Below are 19,738 nucleotides of genomic sequence, written 5' to 3' on the forward strand. Positions count from 1 at the left end.
CTCAAAGGGCTATAAAAGAATGCCTGCCCTTTGATCCAGCCATACCATTGCTGGGTTTGTACCCCAAAGAGATCATAGATAAACAGACTTGTACGAAAATATTCATAGCTGCGCTTTTTGTGGTGGCAAAAAACTGGAAAATGAGGGGATGTCCTTCAATTGGGGAATGGCTGAACAAACTGTGGTATATGCGGGTGATGGAATACTATTGTGCTAAAAGGAATAATAAACTGGAGGAGTTCCAGGCGAACTGGAGAGACCTCCGGGAACTGATGCAGAGCGAAGGGAGCAGAGCCAGAAGAACTCTATACACAGAGACTGATATACTGTGGTAAAATTGAATGTAATGGACCTCTGTACCAGCAGCAATACAATGACCCAGGACAATTCTGAGGGATTTATGGTAAAGATGCTACCCACATTCAGAGGAAGGACTGCAGGAGAGGAAACATATAAGAAAAACAACTTCTTGACCGCATGGGTCGGGGTGGACATGATTGAGGGTGTGGACTCGAAACTACCACACCAATGCAACTACCAACAATTTGGAAATTGGTCTTGATCAAGGACACACGACAAAACTAGTGGAAATGCGCATCGGCCATGGGTGGGGGGAGTGCGGGGGGGGGGGGTTAAGGGGAAAGGAGGAGCATGAATCATGTAACCATGTTAAAAATGAATATTAATAAATGTTAAAAAAAACCAACAACAATTTTTGCAAATATTTATGATTAGTTCTGCAATATAAAGACCAAATATCCCATGAAATAATGGTGGGGTTTTTTTTGTTTGTTTGTTTTTGGTGTATGATAAAGACCCATCTCACCAATTACATTTTCTAAATCTCCAAGGAATACCTGTGAGTTGTCCTTCCACTTAGTTAAAATTTCATTCTTACTTCTGGTTTTGTGTATAGCAAGAATATCAAACTTGATATGATTCAACTCTTCTAGCAAAAAATCTACTCTTTGCATCATTAATGACACAAGGACCTCAGAGTTAAATTACCAACAGTCCAAATGAACTTTGACAGTTTTTAAATGGTGTCGTTTAAAAATATGTATTTAGTTATATGTAGAAACAATTTGACAATTATTTTCTGACATTTTAGGATTCAGGTTTTCTTCTTCACTTTCTTTCCTTCCCCAAGGCAGTAAAAAGTCTTTGATCTAAATTATACTAGTGCTTTTTCATACAGTACATATTTCTGTATTGCTCATGTCATGATAGAAGAGGCATATCACAATACAATAAAAAACTCATGAAGAAATAAAGGGGAAGATGGAATGCTTTGATCTATAATCAGACTATAACAGTTGCTTTTTTGACTATAAATAATATTTTTCATCTTCAATCCCTTGTGTATATCTTGGTAACTTGCATTGCTGATAATGGTTTAGTCCTTCACAGTTGATCATTGTGTAATATTTCTGTTTACTGTGTACACTGTTCTCCTGGTTCTGCTCACTTTACTTTGTGTCAGTTCATGTAAGTCTTTCCAGGTTTTTCTTTTCTTTTTTTCCCCCTTTTTTAAAATTTAGAATATTTTTTCATGGTTACGTGATTCATGATCCCCCCCACCCCACTGTTTCCTCCCCTCTCCCAAATCCAACAAGCAGTTCCACTGGGTTATACATGTATCATTGTTCAAAACCCATTTCCATGTTATTCATAGCTGCAGTAGAGTGATCCTTTAACATCAAAACCCCAATCATATCCCTATCACATTACGTGATTGATCACGTATTTTTCTAAAGCATTTCCATTTCCACATTTCTTTCTCTGGGTGTGGATAGTGTTCTTTCTCATAAGTCCCTCAGAATTGTCCTGGGTCATTGCATTGCTGCTAGTAGAAAAGTTCATTACATTAGATTGTGCCATAATGTATCAGTCTCTGTGTACAATGTTCTCCTGGTTCTGCTCCTTTCACTCTGCATCAATTTCTGGAGGTTGTTCCAGTTCACATGGAATTCCTCCAGTTCTTTTTTCCTTTCCACACAATAATATTCCATCACCATCAGATACCACAATTTGTTCAGCCATTCCCCAATTGATGGACATCCCCTCATTTTCCAATTTTTTGCCACCACAAAGAGTGCAGCTATGAATATTTTTATGCAAGTCTTTTTCCTTATTATCTCTTTGGGGTGCAAACCTAGCAGTGGTATGGCTGGATCAAAGGGTAGGCATTCCTTTAAAGTCTATTGTGCATAGTTTCAAATTGCCATCCAGAATGTTTTCCCAGGTTTTTCTGAACCCATCCTATTTGTCAGTTCGTATGGTGCAATAGTATTCCATTACAAACATATACTACAACCTGTTCATCCATTCCCCAAGTGATGGACACTCCCTCAGTTTCCAGTTCTTTGTCACTACAAAAAGAGCTGCTAAAAATATTTTTGTGCACGTAGGTCCTTTTTCCTTTCTCTGATCTCTTTGGGATACAGACCTAGTAGTGATATTGCTGGGTCAAAGGGTATGCATAGTTATGTGGCCCTTTGAGTGTGCTTCAAATGGTATCATTCTTGTTACTGTTTGCCCTACTTCCCACCATTTTACCATTGTCACTGCTGAAACAGATTAGGCTCTGTTGGTGCACAGGCCATTTACAATTTTCCTTTGATTCATAGCCGAAAGAGTTTCATCACTAATTGTCCAACCTCCTAATAGTGTGCTTCCCCACAATTAGAGATGCTAATATTCAAAAAACAGACTTTGTTATCAGGACTATACTTGAAGCCTTTCCAACATGGTAGATCTTGCCAAAGTTTGAGCATCCAAGTCATAACCTTCAAGAACTCATGTTCATCTTCACGTCCTAATGAGGCAAAAGAGTAGAACTCTATAGAGGAACTCACTGTGCATACATAATCAGACCAGCATCATTACATCTGTTGCTTCATCTGCTTGAAATGCAAAATAGGAAGACTTTATTTTTTCAATTAAACAGTCACAAAGGTGGTCTTCAGACATATGGATAATTCCTCCCATTGTGTTATCTGCAAATAAAAATCAAGATCTCTTTACATATGATTAAACAAATATCTTTTAAAACATATAATAGCTACAATTACCTCCATATATTTTCTTTTTCTTTTTGCACTCTGCAAACAAGACTTTGCTGGGAAAGAGGGAGAAGATGAGACTTGTGATTTTAATAATGTAATGCAATCAATTAATTTAATTAAGAAAATACATTAAATATAAAATTAAAATGATAATAATGACAAGAATACTTTTTTGACTTTTGGCAAGCCAGAGAGCTTGTTTATTCATCCACAAGATGAAATGGTTAGACTAGCTAACCCCAGGGCTCTTTCATTCTGTAATCTGTAATCTCAATCAGAGGAAAGAAATGGATCTCTCATTTGTGTGCAGTATCTCCAATCACCACCAGATGGCAGACTTGTTCATTCTTGCCTTTCATAGGCAAGGAAGGGTTATCCATTTATCCATTCATTCTATATCCAGGTCCTGAGAGTCTCCTAGGGGCCCTCTGGGTGCACTGAAGTATAGAAAGAGCATAAAAGTAGTCCTCGCCCTCCAGGGGCTCACAGTCTAGTTGGGGAAAGCGGACACAAGACCAGAAATAATACAACTAAGTTGGAGTAGAGTTTTTGAAAGAATTGCAAACTGTGCATGACTTCTTGAAAACATGTTTTAAATCTCCAAGGGTGAGAAGAATGCAAATTCAAACAGCTCTGACTTATGTCTCATCCCCTGCAACTGAAAATTATATTAAACTTCTCCCCACCCCCATCCAGAAACAACCAATTATGGAAGGTCTATGGAAAGATTGGTATACTGATACACTGTTGGTGGAGCTATAATGCAGCCCAAGGATTTGGGATATAATTTCAGAATGAAATAATAAAAATAACCAACGTGCCAATTTATGAATCCATCCCAGATAGGTGAGGATTTCTTCTGTAATCAAGGACCTCTAGAAAAGGAGATGTTATACATTTTTCTTGTTTTCTCCTCTTCATAAAAGTATTCTATGATTTATCCTAAATCCTTCCTTTGGATGATGTACTTTGAGTGGACTTAATGCCTGATTTCTTTTATAGCTTAGGCTACAAGGCATACAATATGTGGTTCTCTAGAACCAGAAGAAACAGCAAAATCATACAATGATCAAATGTGAAAACTTGGCTACTCTCAGCAATCCAATGATCTGGGACAATTTTTTTTTCAAATTAATTAATTAATTGATTATGAATATTTTTCCATGGTTACAATATTCATGATCTTTCCCACCCCCATTCCCTCCTCCCTCCTGGAGCTGACGAGCAATTTCACTGGTTTATACATGTATCATTGTCCAAAACCTATTTCCATGTTATTCATATTTGCAATAAAGTGATCTTTTAAAGCCCAAACCCCAATCATATCCCCATTGAACCATGTGATCAATCATATTTTTTTTCTGCATTTCTACTGATCTAGGACAATTCTGAAGAGCACAGGATGGGGAATTCTGTCCACCTCCAGAGAAAGAACTCTTGGAGTCAGATGCAGATCAAAGCATACTTTTTTCACATCAGTTTATTTATGGTTTTATTTTGGGGGTTTGGTTTTGTATGAATGTGCTCTTACAACAATGGCCAACATGGAAGTGTTTTGCATGAGAATCCATGTATGGCCCAAATAAAATTATTTTCCATCTCCCTGAGTAAGGGGAGGGAAGGGATGGAGGGAGGCAATTTGGAAAACATATGTTGAACATTATTATTACATGTGATTGGGAAAACAAAATATCTTTGAGTTAACAAAAAGAAAAGATGTGCTTCTCACAAGACAAGATTGGGGTCTGGTGGGGATTCATACCTGAGTCTGCTGGGTAGCCCAGGGTCTGTGCTAGGAACCGAAGGAGGCATTTAAGTATGAAAAGCCCATGAGTGTCTATTGATCTCACTACTGGGCACGTGCTCCAAGGAAGTCAAAGACAGAAATTAAAGTCTAATATATACTAAAAAAATTCATAGTAGAAATACTTTTTGATAACAAAGAATTGGGAACATGGTGGGGAATGACATAAAGCTATGGCATATGAATGTAATGGAATATTATTGTACTCTAAAAAATGACAAGGGACAGGTAGGTGGCTCAGTGGATAGAATGCCCAGCCTGGAGTCAAGAAAACTCATCTTGGGTTCAAATCTGGTCTTGACAGGTCTAGAGATAGGAAGTCCTGGGTTCAAATATGGCCTCAGACATTTCTTAGCTGTGTGATCCTGGGCAAGTCACTTAACCCTGTTTGCCTAAAAAGAGAAAAAAAGAAATGACAAGTTTGAGGAACTCATAGAAAAATGAGAAGATTCGATAAATCGGTGCAAAATGAAATCATTGGAATGAAAAGAAAAATATACACAGTGACTCCAACAATGACAATAAAATGTAGCTATTGGAAAGCCAAGCTCTAGGCCACTGAATAAGCAATGAAGGCCCCGGAGGATGGAGAATGAGCTTTCTCCCATTCCTTTATGATATAGAGGTACGTGACAGCTAGGACAGAATGGTGTATACCTGGCCAGATGGGGTCCCTATTTGTAATGCTTTTGTTCATTTGTTTGTCTTTGTCCTAATGGAGGGTTTGTCTGAAGGGAGCGGTTTTTTTCTTCCCAGAAATGATTATGATACGAAGACAAAATGCATCAATAAAACATGAAAAAATACATAACTAATTCAGCATGTGCTTAATGCCCGGTAACAGTTCCCTAGACCATAATAAATGTTATTGGGAGTTCAAGGAGGGAGTGATTCCAGTGGAACAGAATGGTCAGGAAAGGCTTCTTGGAGAAAAAAGTACTGTTAGGAATTTAATAAACAAGGAAGAGGGGAAGGACATTTTAGACAGGAAAGTCAGGAGACAAGCATGGAAGTTGGAAGGAGCAGGGTGGGTATAGGAAAACAGCCAGGTTTTTTTTTCCTTTTTAAATCCTTTCATTCTGTCTTAGAATCAATACTGTGTATTGGTTCCAAGGCAGGAGAGAGGTAAGAGGTAGGCAATGGGGGTTAAGTGACTTGTCCAGGGTCACACAGCTAGAAAATGTCTGTAGTCAGATTTGAACCTAGGACTTCCCATCTCAAGGCCTGGCTCTCTATCCATTGAGCCACCCAGCTGCCCCAGGCTGTAAAAATTTAACAAGAGAGTAATGAGAGGTAAGGTTGAGGTTAGAGCCAGGCTCAAGAATTTGGGCTTTAATTTGGTAGACAATGGGGGATCATTGAATGTTCTCGAGCAGTGAGCAGGAGAGTAATATGATCAGATTATGCATTAAGATTCATCTGGTAGTATAGGGAGAATGGATGGTAGAAGCAACAGATTGGAAGCAAGGAGACCATTTGGGTTATCATAAATATGCAGACAAGAGGCACCGCAGGTCTGGAATAAAGTGCTAGCAATGAAAATGTGAAAGGAAGGTTTGGATCTGAAAGAGAAAATGTTAACAAAAATGGACAAGAGTAGTCAATGATTCATTGAATGTACTGAATGGAGAAAAGTAAAAAGTGAAAGAGGAGTCTTAAAGTTTGAAGCCTGGATGACTGGCAAGACTTAGGTTCAAGTGTGGCCTCAGAAATGTCCTAGCTGTGTGACCCTGGACAAGTCACTTAACTCTCTTTAACACACCCTTGCCCTTCTTAGAATTGCTACTAGGACAAAAAAAGTAAGTTTTTTTTAAGAAATAATAAGAGAGCTGAGGGTTCAGAAAGCTCCAAGTGTGAGGAATCATGCCATCCATAGCACCATTCTTATCCTCCAGCTTTCAGAAACACACTTCTGTCAGTCCATGCCAGACAGGTGAGACCAAAGACCTCCAGAAAAGGAGATGCTATAGTCTTTTTTTCCTATCCTCCCTCCCCATCAGAAAGTACTCCCTGAAATCTAACCTAAATCCTTCTGACTGATCTCATTTCCTGATTTCTTTTCTTTTTTCCTTTAGAATATTTTTCCATGGATCCATGATTCATGATTCCTAACCCCTACTCTTTCCTTGCCCCTCCTGGAGCTGACAAGCACATCCACTGGGTTATACGTGTTACTGATTTCTTTTAGCCAAGATGTATTTCTTGGAAGACCAAACTGAGATTTAGGTAAGGGGCAGGGGTCAAGCCTGAGCCTGCTGGGTAGATCTAGGTCCATGCTATAGCCTATCTTAGGAATTCTTTACTTTTTCTTTGTATACCATGGACCCCTTTGACAGTCTGGTGAAGATTTTAAGACCCTTTTCAGATATATATATCTGAACATATATATATATCTGAACATATATTTAAAACTCTTACCTTCTGTCTTAGAATCGCTACTGTGTGTTGGTTCCCATGTAGAAGAACAGTAAAGGCTAGGCAAAGGGGTTTTAGTGATTTGCCCAAATTTCCACAGCCAGGAAGTGTCTGGGATCAAATTTGAACCCAGAACCTCCTGTCTCCAGGTCTGGTTCTCAATCTACTGAGCCACCTAGCTGCCCGTCTCAGAATAATATTTTTAAGTACACAAAACAAAATTCATAAGAATGTAAAGGAACCTCATTCTATTAAAATTCAGTCAAAACCAACATTTTTTTTAAAAAGATTCCCGGAGCCCAGGTTATGCACCCTTGACCCAGAGTTTTATTTCCCCCCAATTTTCAATCAAAACTCAGAGCTGTTTCAGAGGCAGGATTCAACTTCAGCTGAGTTCCTCTCTGTTACTTCAAGGCAAATGTTGACTCTCTCTCCCAGGATCCAAGCCCCCTTTGCTTCCACGATGGGATCATTCCCTCTCTAGCCTTAACTCGCTTGTCGGTCTTATTACCCACACTGCTGCTCTGCTGGCTCCCAGTTTTCACTGGGCACTCCTCCCAGGGATGCTGCTGGCTCAAGCCCTCTGTTGACACTCTCCCGCCTCTTCGACTCTCTCACCCCTTTCCAGCAGGCATGTTGCCTGCAGCCCAGCGTCAGCAGAAGGGAAAGACTTGTCACCCAGACCTCTGCTGTCTCTTGCCACTCACTCCCCAGGGGAACGAGGAGCCAATAGTTCGCGAAAGGGCAATTTTGCTTTGAATAAAATTGCATCTATCTCCAGCCTGGTAAGGAATAAGGCGTAAAGGGCTACGAGGGGCACAGGATGCATGGTGATGGAGAGGAGGAAGTTGGAAAGTTTTCTAGTCCCTCTTTAAAAAAATTTTTTTAAACCCTCACCTTCCATCTTAGATTAATAGCGTGTATTGGTTCCAAGGCAGAAATGTGGACAGGGCTAGGCAATGGAGATTAAGTGATTTGCCCAGGGTCAAACAGCTAGGAATCATCTCAATCCACTGAGCCACCTTAATTGCCCCTCCAGCCCCTCTTGAGAGAGTTCCTGTAGCCTCCATCATTGGGTTTGAGGTATCAGGAACTCCCTGGTAAAGTCAAAAAAACCTGGTAAAAATCCCATGGTAAAACCTATCCAAGAGTCAAGTAGAAATGATTTAGGGGACCAGGTCCTTGTTTCTGGACTAACTGGGCCAGGATTCCCCTTCCCCTCTCTTTGCAGAGGGAATCCGCTGTTATTGATATGGAAAGAAAGGGTTTGGAAGCTCTCCAGACCCATAGCCTCATCTCCCAGAGGCTTCGATTAGGTTCCGGGGTTATAGCCACATAACTCTTTCTTCAGCCATTAGGGGTCTGAGGTTTTCCTCCATCTCTCCTCTTCTTCCAACTAGCCCCAACCTCAAACCACCAGTCTATATCCGTTCCCCTCCCACCTCTCCCCTTCCTACCCCAGGTGTACCTGCAGCACGTTTCCTCCAGCTAATCCCAAATACGTCCAAAGGGAAAGCAAGCTTCAGAGATAGACACACGGGCCCTCATCTGTAGATGCAGCAAGAGGAAGGACACCAGGGAAACAGTGACAATGTGGTCCACATGAAATGGGCAGAACTGACTGATGGCAGCAGTTCCCATGCCCAAAATGAGCCTGACTCTCACTACAAATGAAGTTTTTGGAAGCGTTGAAGTGGTTCCGTGGATAGAGAGCCAGGCCTAGAGACAGAAGGTCCTGGGTTCAAATACAGCCTGAGACACTTCCTACTTGTGTGACCTTGAGCCAGTCACTTAACCCCCAGTGCTTATCCCTTCCTGATCATCTGCCTAAGAACCTGATACACAGTATAGAATCTAAGAATTTTTAAATGAAGTTTTCACTCTGAAATTTGTCTCAATAACTTGTCTTCATCAACTAGTCCATTGAGATGTGATTGTTTTATATTGGTATGTTCTCCTATAGAGATCCCAGGGTCCATCACTTTTCTCTTATTGTTTCCTTTCAGTCATGAACAACTCTTTGTGATTCCATTTGGGGTTTTCTTGGCAAAGATCCTGGAGTAGTTTGCCATTTTGTTCTCCAGCTCATTTGACAGAGGAGGAAACTGAGGCAGACAGTTAAGTAACTTGCTCAAGGTCACATATCTAGAAAGTTGATTCAATTGTGTCCAAGTCTTCATGACCCCACTTGGGGTATACTTGACAAATATCCTGGTGTGGTTTGCCACTTCCCTCTCCAGTTCATTTCACAGATGAAGAAACTGAGCAGACAGTTAAGTGACTTCCCCAGGATAATATATCTAGAAAGTTGTTTCAGTTGTGTCCAATTCTTCATGATCTCATTTGAAGTTTTCTTGGGAAAGTGGTTTGCCTTTTCTAGCTCATCAAAAAACAACAACACAACAAAAAACAAAACCATCTTATTTTCTTAGAATAAATATTAAGTATTGGTTCCAAGGCAGAAGAGTGTTTAGGGCTAGGCAGTTGGAGTTTAGTGACTTGCCCAGGGTCAAAAAGCTAGGAAGTGTCTTGGGTCAGATTTTCAAATCCAGGCTCTCAGTCCACTATCACCTAGCTGTCTCTTCTCCAGCTCATTTCACAGATGAAGAAACTGAGGTTAAGTGACTTGTCCACAGCTAATAAGTCATTTTAGTCAAGTCCAACTCTTCATGACCCCATTTGGGGTTTTCTTGCTAAAGATACTGGAGTGGTTTGCCTTTACTTTCTTCAGATCATTTGATAGATGAGGAAAGTGAGGCAAATAAGGTTAAATGACTTGCCCAAAGTCACACAGCTAATAAGTGTCTTAGACTGGATTTGAAATTATGAAGATGAGTCTTCTTGATTCCAAGCCCAATGCTCTATTCATTGTGCCACCCACTCTTCTCAGCACCAATCAGGAAGTGGGAGGAGGAGAGGGAAGGTCATGTCTATCTCTTAAAAGGACAAAAGTAACTTCTCTCTCCCGGACTCTGTCTCATAAGTCAGGATTGGTGGCTGTCAAATTTTTGCTTGTATCAAGGATGAAGAGGTGAAGAGCAACCAAAGAACGATGACACAGGTGGGGTTGAGGGAAGCAGCTCATATGGCTAAGAAGCTCAGCTTCTCCTTCCTTTCAATCTGCTAGGAAAGAAAGATAGAAATCAGACACAGCCAGATAGCTAAGCAGTAGATTGCACTGAAGATGAAGAAAAGGAAATCATCAATAACTCTAGGCTTGTGTTTAGTTCACCAGTCCACATTCTCTGCTTTTAAAAATTTCTCTGTCTCTCCCAGAATCCTCCAGCAGCAGCCCACAAGAGTCATGGAGGTAAGCAGCATGGGAACCGAAATACCCTGCCCACCATCAGCATCAATCAGCAACATGGATCTTTTCTGTCTCTTTCTTGGATGTCTCAAGTTCAGACATCACTGCTCCTGGGAACTCTAGGTCCATCCAGATGCCCTTGTTCTCCTCCCCATCCCATTATCTTGCATCCTTGTGTTGGATCTCTATCAACACCTCCTAAGTGACCTGGTTGTGACATCACCTCTCCCAACCCTTGCCTCCCAACCCTTCAGGATTTCCTCCTCTTAGTTCCTGTCTCCCCATGGGACTTAGGCAATGGAACCAGAGAAACCATGTCATTGTAGTTCTTTGAGATCTCTAGAGAAATTGATTTAAGGAAGAAGCAGCATCAGAGACATGGGCATACCTCTGCTTCTTCCGTGTAACCTAGATTTCCAAGCCTGGGGCATTTTGCATACTGCTGGGGATGCAGAGGGCTTGCTGGTACAACTCTGCCTGACTGTGTGAGGGGCAGAATTGGTTCTAGACATTCTTTGGGACCAACTCCAGGTAGGAGAATAAGAAAAATTCTGGAAGCTGTAGACATGTTGGGAAAATGGACTCCTTACCATGTACCTGATTTCCAGAGCCAGTATTTCTTTTTCATTGTGTGAGCATTCTCTCCACCAATTAGGAGTCTCCTTCTGCATCCCCAGCAGCATGTAAAATGCTTGAGGCTTGAAGAAATATGGGTTATATTCGTGAGATGCATGATCCTGCGTCCAAGGGAGTAATCCTTGTGGAGATCTGACCCAGTAAATATCTCTGCAGATGCCACACTTCCCAGCTCCTTGTCAGTCATAGAAAGTTCTTGCCTCTAATGTCCTTGGAACTGTCAAATGATTCAACATCAAAAATCGATGTGATTTCAATGATGGAATAGACTATAAAGAAGGGTCATTGCCATCTGCTTTGCTGCCACACTCTAAGGACCCACAGAACTTTTCCGTGTAATTTTTGGCAGAAATTTCCTATGCATGTTATTTCTCCCACTAGAATGTGAGCTCCAGAGGACAGGAACTGTCTTACTTTTTATTCTTAGCTCTGCACACATTAGGGGCATAACAAATGCTTGTAGAATGGAATGAATGAATGATTGGTTTCTAGAAATTTATGTGCTAAAAAAATAGATGAATTTTCATTCATTCATTCAAGACAATAACAAGGATGAGACCCAGAGATAGATTGGAGACTGGAAGAATAAGCAACCTAGGCACCTCTTAGTAGACTTTTCTTTTTAACCCTTACCTTCAGTCTTGGAGTCAATACTGTGTATTGGCTCCAAGGCAGAAGAGTGATAAGGGTAGGCAATGGGGATCAAGTGACTTGTCCAGGGTCACACAATTAGCAAGTGTCTGAGGTCAGATTTGAACCCAGGACCTCCCATCTCTAGGCCTGGCTCTTAATCCACTGAGCCATCTGGCTGCCCCTGGATCCCAAGTTTTGATTCTATAGAATCCTTAGTATTGATTCTATCTATTCTATAGATTATAAAGAATCAATACCGTGTATTGGCTCCAAGGCAGAAGAGTGGTAAGGGCTAGGCAATGGGGGTCAAGTGACTTGCAATGAGTCACAGAGCTAGGAAGTGTCTGAGGTCAAATTTGAAATTGAGGTCCAGGTTCTCCCAGTTCTAGGCCTGCTGCTTTATCTACTTTGCTGCCTAACTGCCCCTTAGTAGACTTTTGAACATTACTTTTTAAAAAATATATTGTAGTATCATAGGATAAGAAAGGAGGTTATCAGGAAATCTTGCCCTGAATTTCTCTTGTGTGACCATGAACAAGTTGGCTAACCTCTCTGAGCCTCAGTTTTTCCTCTACAAAATGGGATAATATTTATACTATCTGTCTCAGAGGAGTAGTTCGAGGGAAGTACTTTATAAACACTACAGACATGTGAATCTTTGCCAGAAAATTTCATGGCTCATAGGCATTTGTTTTGTGATATAAATTTAACTGTGGGTTTCAAAAGGTATTTGGGGAGGGGCAGCTGGGTGGCTCAGTGGATTGAGAGCCAGGCCTAGAGACAAGAAGTCCTAGGTTCAAATCTGGCCTCAGATACTTCCCAGCTGTGTGACCCTGGGCAAGTTACTTAACCCGCATTGTGTAGCCTTTACCGCTCTTCTGCCTTGGAACCAACTCACAGTATTAATTCCAAGGCAGATGGTAAGGGTTTTTTTAAAAATAAAAATAAAAAAAAAATAAAAAGGCATTTGGTGGAAGGTCCAAATCTTCATGAGGATAGTAATGCAAGGAGCAAAAATGTCAAATCTTACTTAGACCCAAAGCATTCATTAAAATGTAGCCCAGGGTATGCAGCTAGGTGGCTCGGTGGATTGAGTGCCAGGCCTCCAGATGGGCATCCTAGGTTTAAATCTGGCCCCAGATACTTCTTAACTGTGTGACCCTGTGCAAGTCACTTAACCCTCTTTACTCTTCTTCCTTGGAACCAATACCCAGTTTTGGTGCTAAGATGGAAGGTAAGAATTTTATTTTTTTAAGTAGCCTTGGTTCTGTAGGATCATAGATCTAGAAGAGCAAGGGACTTTGGAGATCATTTAATCCAGTTCTTCATTTTAGAGATGAGGAGGAGCCTCAGACTTGCCTTTGGTCACACAGGTAGTAAACACTGAAGGCAGGTTCTAGGCTAGGTTCTCTAATTTGACAGGCAGTTTTTTCTTCCACTGTAGTGTGAGCTTCAGAACGCTGGGTCTCGCAATCCATGGAAGAGAGGATCCAGTCAGAGTCTGAGAGATTGATTCGGAAGTGACTTTATAGTTTCGTTTCATTCAGTATAACATCCATGTTTTGTGGATGAGGAAACTGAGGTTCAGATAAATTAAAAGATTTTCTCGTGCTCATACAGGTGACAGAGTCAGGTTTGGAATCCAGGCCGTCTGACTCCATCCAGCATTCTTTCCACATCAGCAAGCCGCTTCTCAGTCATGAGTATGTTCATGGAATTCTTCCATGTGTTACTCTCCTGTTACCAGGTCCCAGATCTGCCCCGAGGTCAGACTGCAGGTGGGGCTTGCTAAATTCAGGAGCAGTGATGGTTTGCCACCATTAGGGGAGGGATTGATTCATTTTTAATTCAAGGAACCTATCTCCCAGAGAATGTGAGTCAACCCCTCACAACCCAAATGGGATATCTTTTCCCCAAACTTCCTGGGTGGCCAGAAAAATTCTTCTTTTATCCCACTCCCAGGGGCCCTGCTCACTTCTTATTCACTGCCCAGCTCACCCTGAAGGCATCTAGGTATGCCTGACGCCACTGGCATCCTGCCCAAATGCCCAGAGTGGAGTATCCTTCCTTTAACCCTTTGAAATGACTCCTCTCCCCCATTCGGAAGCCTCTGTCCGCTGAGACTTTAATCATGTTGGCTGTTGTCCCTCTCCTTCCCCCCTCTATTCCCGACCCCATTTGGCTGACAGGATTGCTTTGGACATCAAAAGCTTGGCATCGACTCTCTCTACCCCTTCCCCCAGCTCTGTGCCAGGTGGAGTGGGAGTCCCAGATCTTATCGGCTCATCACATTCCGGACATTCCCGACAGACGGGGAGGGAGAGAAGGGGGAGACTGGAGGGAATGATGTTTGACTTCAATATCCTGTGTACTGGGCTAACTCTTGTGCCAGTCCACTTCCCCACCCCCACCCTTACACCCAGATCCTAGACTGATTCCTTTCTCTTTAGTCCTTATCTCCCACCTCATTCCAGATCTCATTTGGAGACCTTTTCCTATTCTCTGTCTCCGACTTTCTCTCTTCCTTTGTCCTTTCCTCACTGTCCTTCTATTTCTGGATTTTGTAGGAGATTAAGACAAGGGTACAAAGATGGTGTCTTTTGCCTCTGATCTTCCCAGACATTTCTCCTTCAAAGTCCACCAGACTCCCCTTGATTTCCAGAGTCACTGGCTAGAGGAGGAGAGTGGATGGGTATCAGGCCACTGATCTCTGCTCTCTTACTCCAGGACTGATATCCCTTAAATGGTCCCCAGATGCCCTCTGGGAAAGTGAGGGAATGCTATTTTCTCCAAAGTACCATTTCCAAATGTTTACAGACTTAGTCTGTGATTATTTTCCCCAGCTAAAGGAAAAAGAAATATCCATCACCTCCCTTAATTAATTTTCTTCTATATTTGGTACCAACTCTTTAACAATAATCTCATTTCTAAAATACTGTACCTCTTCCTCTACCTTTTCTTCCTCTTCTTTGAGGAAAGAGTCAGAAGAGAAGTGGGTTTGAATCCCATCCTAAAATGATGATGGGCAAATCATGTAAACCTCTGTTTCTTCATCTATATAATGGGAATGATAATATTGATAGTGCTGACTTCTTAGAATTGCTGTGAGATTCTGGAATTATGCCCAGAGAATTTTTTTAAAACATTTATTAATATTCATTTTTAACATGGTTACATGATTCATGCTCCTACTTTCCCCTTTACCCCCCCCCCCCGCATTCCCCCCACCCATGGCCGATGCACTTTTCCACTGGTTTTAACATGTGTCATTGATCAAGACCTATTTCCAAATTGTTGTTAGTTGCATTGGTGTGGTCATTTCGAGTCTACATCCCCAATCATGTCCGCCTCAACCCATGTGTTCAAGCAGTTGTTTTTCTTATATGTTTCCTCTCCTGCAGTTCTTCCTCTGAATGTGGGTAACGTTCTTTACCATAAGTTCCTCACAACTGTCCTGTGTCATTGCATTGCTGCTATTACAGAAGTCCATTACATTCGATTTTACCATAGTATATCAGTCTCTGTGTACAATGTTCTTCTGGCTCTGCTCCTTTCGCTATACATCAATTCCTGGAGGTCTTTCCAGTTCACATGGAATTCCTCTAGTTTATTATTCCTTTGAGCACAATAATATTCTATCACCAGCATATACCACAATTTGTTCAACCATTCCCCAATTGAAGGACATACCCTCATTTTCCAGTTTTTTGCCACCACAAAAAGCGCAGCTATAAATATTTTCATACAAGTCTGTTTATCTATGATCTCTTTGGGGTACAAACCCAACAATGGTATGGCTGGATCAAAGGGCAGGCATTTTTTATAGCCCTTTGAGCATAGTTCCAAATTGCCAGCCAGAATGGTTGAATCAGTTCACAACTCCACCAGCAATGCATTAATGTCCCAATTTTGCCACATCCCCTCCAACATTCATTACTCTCCCCTTCTTTCATTTTAGCCAATCTGCTAGGTGTGAGGTGATACCTCAGAGTTGTTTTGATTTGCATTTCTCTAATTATCAGAGATTTGGAACACTTTCTCATGTGCTTGTTGATACTTTTGATTTCTTTACCTGAAAATTGCCTATTCATGTCTCTTGCCCATTTATCAATTGGGGAATGGCTTGATTTTTTATACAATTGCTTTAACTCCTTGTATATTTTAGTGATTAGACCCCTGTCAGAGTTTTTTGTTATAAAGATTTTTTCCCAATTTGTTGTTTCTCTTCTGATTTTGGCTGCATTGTTTTTGTTTGTACAAAAGCTTTTTAGTTAAATATAATCAAAACCATTTAATTTACATTTTGTAATTTTCTCTAACTCTTGCTTCGTTTTAAAATCTTTCCTTTCCCAGAGATCTGACAAGTAAACTACTCTATGTTCACTTAACTTGTTTATAGTTTCCCTCTTTATATTCAAGTCATTCACCCATTCTGAATTTATCTTGGTGTAGGGTGTGAGATGTTGATCTAAACTTAATTTCTCCCATATTGTTTTCCAAATTTCCCAGCAGTTTTTGTCAAATAGTGGATTCATGTCCCAAAAGTTGGGCTCTTTGGGTTTATCATACACTGTCTTGCTGATGTCATTTACCCCAAGTCTATTCCATTGATCCTCCCAGAAGGGAGGATCTTAGCCAGTACCATATTGTTTTGATGACTGCTGCTTTATAGTATAGTTTAATATCTGGTACTGCTAGGTTCCCTTCCTTCACATTTTTTCCATTATTTCCCTTGATATTCTTGATCTTTTGTTATTCCCAATGAACTTTGTTATAGTTTTTCCTAATTCAGTAAAGGAGTTTTTTGGTAGTTTGATAGGTATGGCGCTAAATAGATGAATTAATTTGGGTAGAATGGTCATTTTTATTATGTTAGCTCATCCTACCCATGAGCAATCAATGTTTTTCCAATTGTTTAGATCTAGTTTTATTTGTTTGGAAAGTGTTTTGTAGTTGTTTTCTTATAATTGCTGTGTTTGTTTTGGTAGATAGAATCCTAAGTATTTTATATTGTCTAGGATGATTTTAAATGGTGTTTCTCTTTCTACCTCTTGCTGCTGTGATGTGTTGGAAATATATAGAAATGCTGATGATTAATGTGCATTTATTTTGTATCCTGCAATTTTGCTAAAGTTGTTGATTATTTCTACAAGCTTCTTAGTTGATTCTTTAGGATTTTTTAAGTAGGCCATCATATCATCTGCAAAGAGTGATAGCTTAGTCTCCTCGTTGCCTATTTTGATACCTTCAATTTCTTTTTCTTCTCTATTTGCTATTGCTAGTGTTTCTAGTACTATGTTCAATAATAGAGGTGATAATGGGCATCCTGGTCTTTTCTGTGCAAATACTTGGAAATCTTCTATCTTATTGAATGTCCAAACTTTCCCCTGGAAGTATATAGTTAGTTTCGATGGGTAGGTGATCTGTGGTTGAAGACCCAGTTCTCTCGCCTTTCTGAATATCATATTCCAAGCCTTGCGGTCTTTTAGTGTGGATTCTGCCAGATCCTGTGTGATCCTGATTGTTGCTTCTTGATATCTGAATTGTCTCTTTCTGGCTTCTTGTAAAATTTTTTCTTTTACTTGGAAGCTCTTGAATTTGGCTATTATATTCCTGGGGGTTATCTTTTCTGGATCTAGTGTAGAGGGTGATCTATGGATCCTTTCAATGTCTATATTGCCCTTTTGTTGTAGAACTTCAGGGCAATTTTGCTGAATAATTTCTTTTAGTATGGAGTCCAAATTTCTATTAATTTCTGCTTTTTTCAGGAAGACCAGTGATTCTCAGATTGTCTCTTCTAGACCTATTTTATTGATCTGTCAATTTCTCATTGAGATATTTCATGTTTCCTTCTATTTTATCAGTCTTTTGACTTTGTTTTATTTGTTCTTGCTGTCTTGAGAGATCATTAGCTTCTAATTGCTCAATTCTAGCCTTTAGGGACTGGTTTTTGGCTATAATCTTTTGGTTTTCCTTTTCAATCTGGTCATTTCTGGTGTTCAATTTGCTTATCAGTTCATTTGATTTCTGAGCCTCACTTTTCAGTTGCAAAATTCTGCCTTTTAAACTGTTATTTTCTTGCCAGATCTCTTCTATCTTTCTCATCATCTCAGATTTGAACTCTTCAATAGCCTGTGACCAGTTTTCATTATTTTGGGAAGGTTTGAATATGATTATTTGTTTGTTCTCCTCTGCTGTTTGCTCTGCTGTCTGGATTTTCTCTGTGTAAAAATTGTTGAGGATTACAGATTTCTTCTTGATGATCTTTCTTTTCTGGGGTTTCAGATTTTGGCTTGCCATTGTTGTTAGCCCTGCGCCTTCTCAGCTTTATCCTCACACTCAGGGTCTGTCTGTGCTCTCTAGGCTCCCAAGTTCTCAGGTCTTGCTGTTCTCGGGGTCAAGCCTCCTGGTGGCCCCCCCGCCTGCCCCTCTGCCCGTGGCTCCTTCAACAGTCTCAGGGTGCTGTTTCCACAGCCGTGCTTCTGTCTGCACAGGGTCCCCACTAGAGGTCCAAGCCTGCACTCAAGATCCTTGTCCACGCCTACGTCAATGCCTTCACCCGCGCCAGCGCTCAAGGTCTGTGTTCAAAGTCCGTGTGTTCTTTAGCCTCTTGGGATCCTAAGTCTTGCTGCTCTCTGGAACAGGCCCTGGAGCTGTCAATGACTTAATGGGTGCCCCGAACCTGCTTTAACTCTTGTGTGCTGGCCTTGGCACTGTACATGGTATGGGGGGTGGGGAGGGGTTGCTCAGCTTGGGCTCTAGTGAGAGCTGTTTCATCCCTTTATAGCGTGGAAATGCCCTGATTCCACGTACCTTCAATGCTGCGCCCTGTTGTGGGGTCCCTTTTACTCTGCTGCCATCTTAACCCAGAACCTTCTATAAGCTTTTCCCCAGAGAGTTTTTTAAAAATCTATGTATACCCTTTGACCTAGCAATACCACTATTAGATCTGTTTCCCAAGGTAATTGGGGAAAAGGAAAAGAACTTCTACATTCTAAAATATTATTAGCAGCGGCAGCTGGATAGCTCAGTGGATTAGGAGTCAGGCCTAGAGACAAGAGGTCCTAGGTTCAAATCCGGCCTCAGATACTTCCCATCTGTGTGACCCTGGGCAAGTCACTTGACCCCCATTGCCCACCCTTACCACTCTTCCACCTAGGAGCCAATACACAGAAGTTAAGGGTTTAAAAAAAATAAAATATTTATAGCAGCTCTCTCTGGGATGGCAAAAAACTAGAAATCGAGGGGATGCCCAATTGGGGAATCGCTAAACAAGTTGTGGTATATGCTTGTGATGAAAAACTATCACAAGGTAAGAAGTGATGAGTGGGATAACGTTTTTATTATTTATTTTATTTTAATTTTTTGATGATTAATTAAGAAAATTTTTCCATGGTTACATGATTCATGTTCTTTCCCTCCCCTCCTCCCACCCCTCTCCTGTAGCCAACACGCAATTCCACTGGGTTTTACATGTCACTGATCAAGACCTATTTCCATATTATTGATATTTGCACTGGGGTGCTCATTTAGAGTCTACATCCCCAATCATGTCCCCATTAACCCATGTGGTACCAAGTATTTGTTTTTCTTCTGGGTTTCTGCTCCCACAGTTCTTTCTCTGGATGTGGATAATATTCTTTCTCATAAGTCCCTCAGCCTTGCTCTGGATTCTTGCATTGCTGCTAGTAGAGAAGTCCATTATGTTCATTGTGCCACAGTGTATCCATCTCTGTGAACAATGTTCTACTGGATCTGCTCCTTTCACTCTGCCTCAATTCCTGGAGGTCCTTCCAGTTCACATGGAATTCCTCCAATTTGTTATTCCTTTGAGCACAATAGTATTCCATCACTAGCAGATACCACAATTTGTTC

The sequence above is a fragment of the Gracilinanus agilis genome, chromosome 4 (assembly GCF_016433145.1).
Source record: "Gracilinanus agilis isolate LMUSP501 chromosome 4, AgileGrace, whole genome shotgun sequence".
Lineage (NCBI taxonomy): Eukaryota > Metazoa > Chordata > Mammalia > Didelphimorphia > Didelphidae > Gracilinanus > Gracilinanus agilis.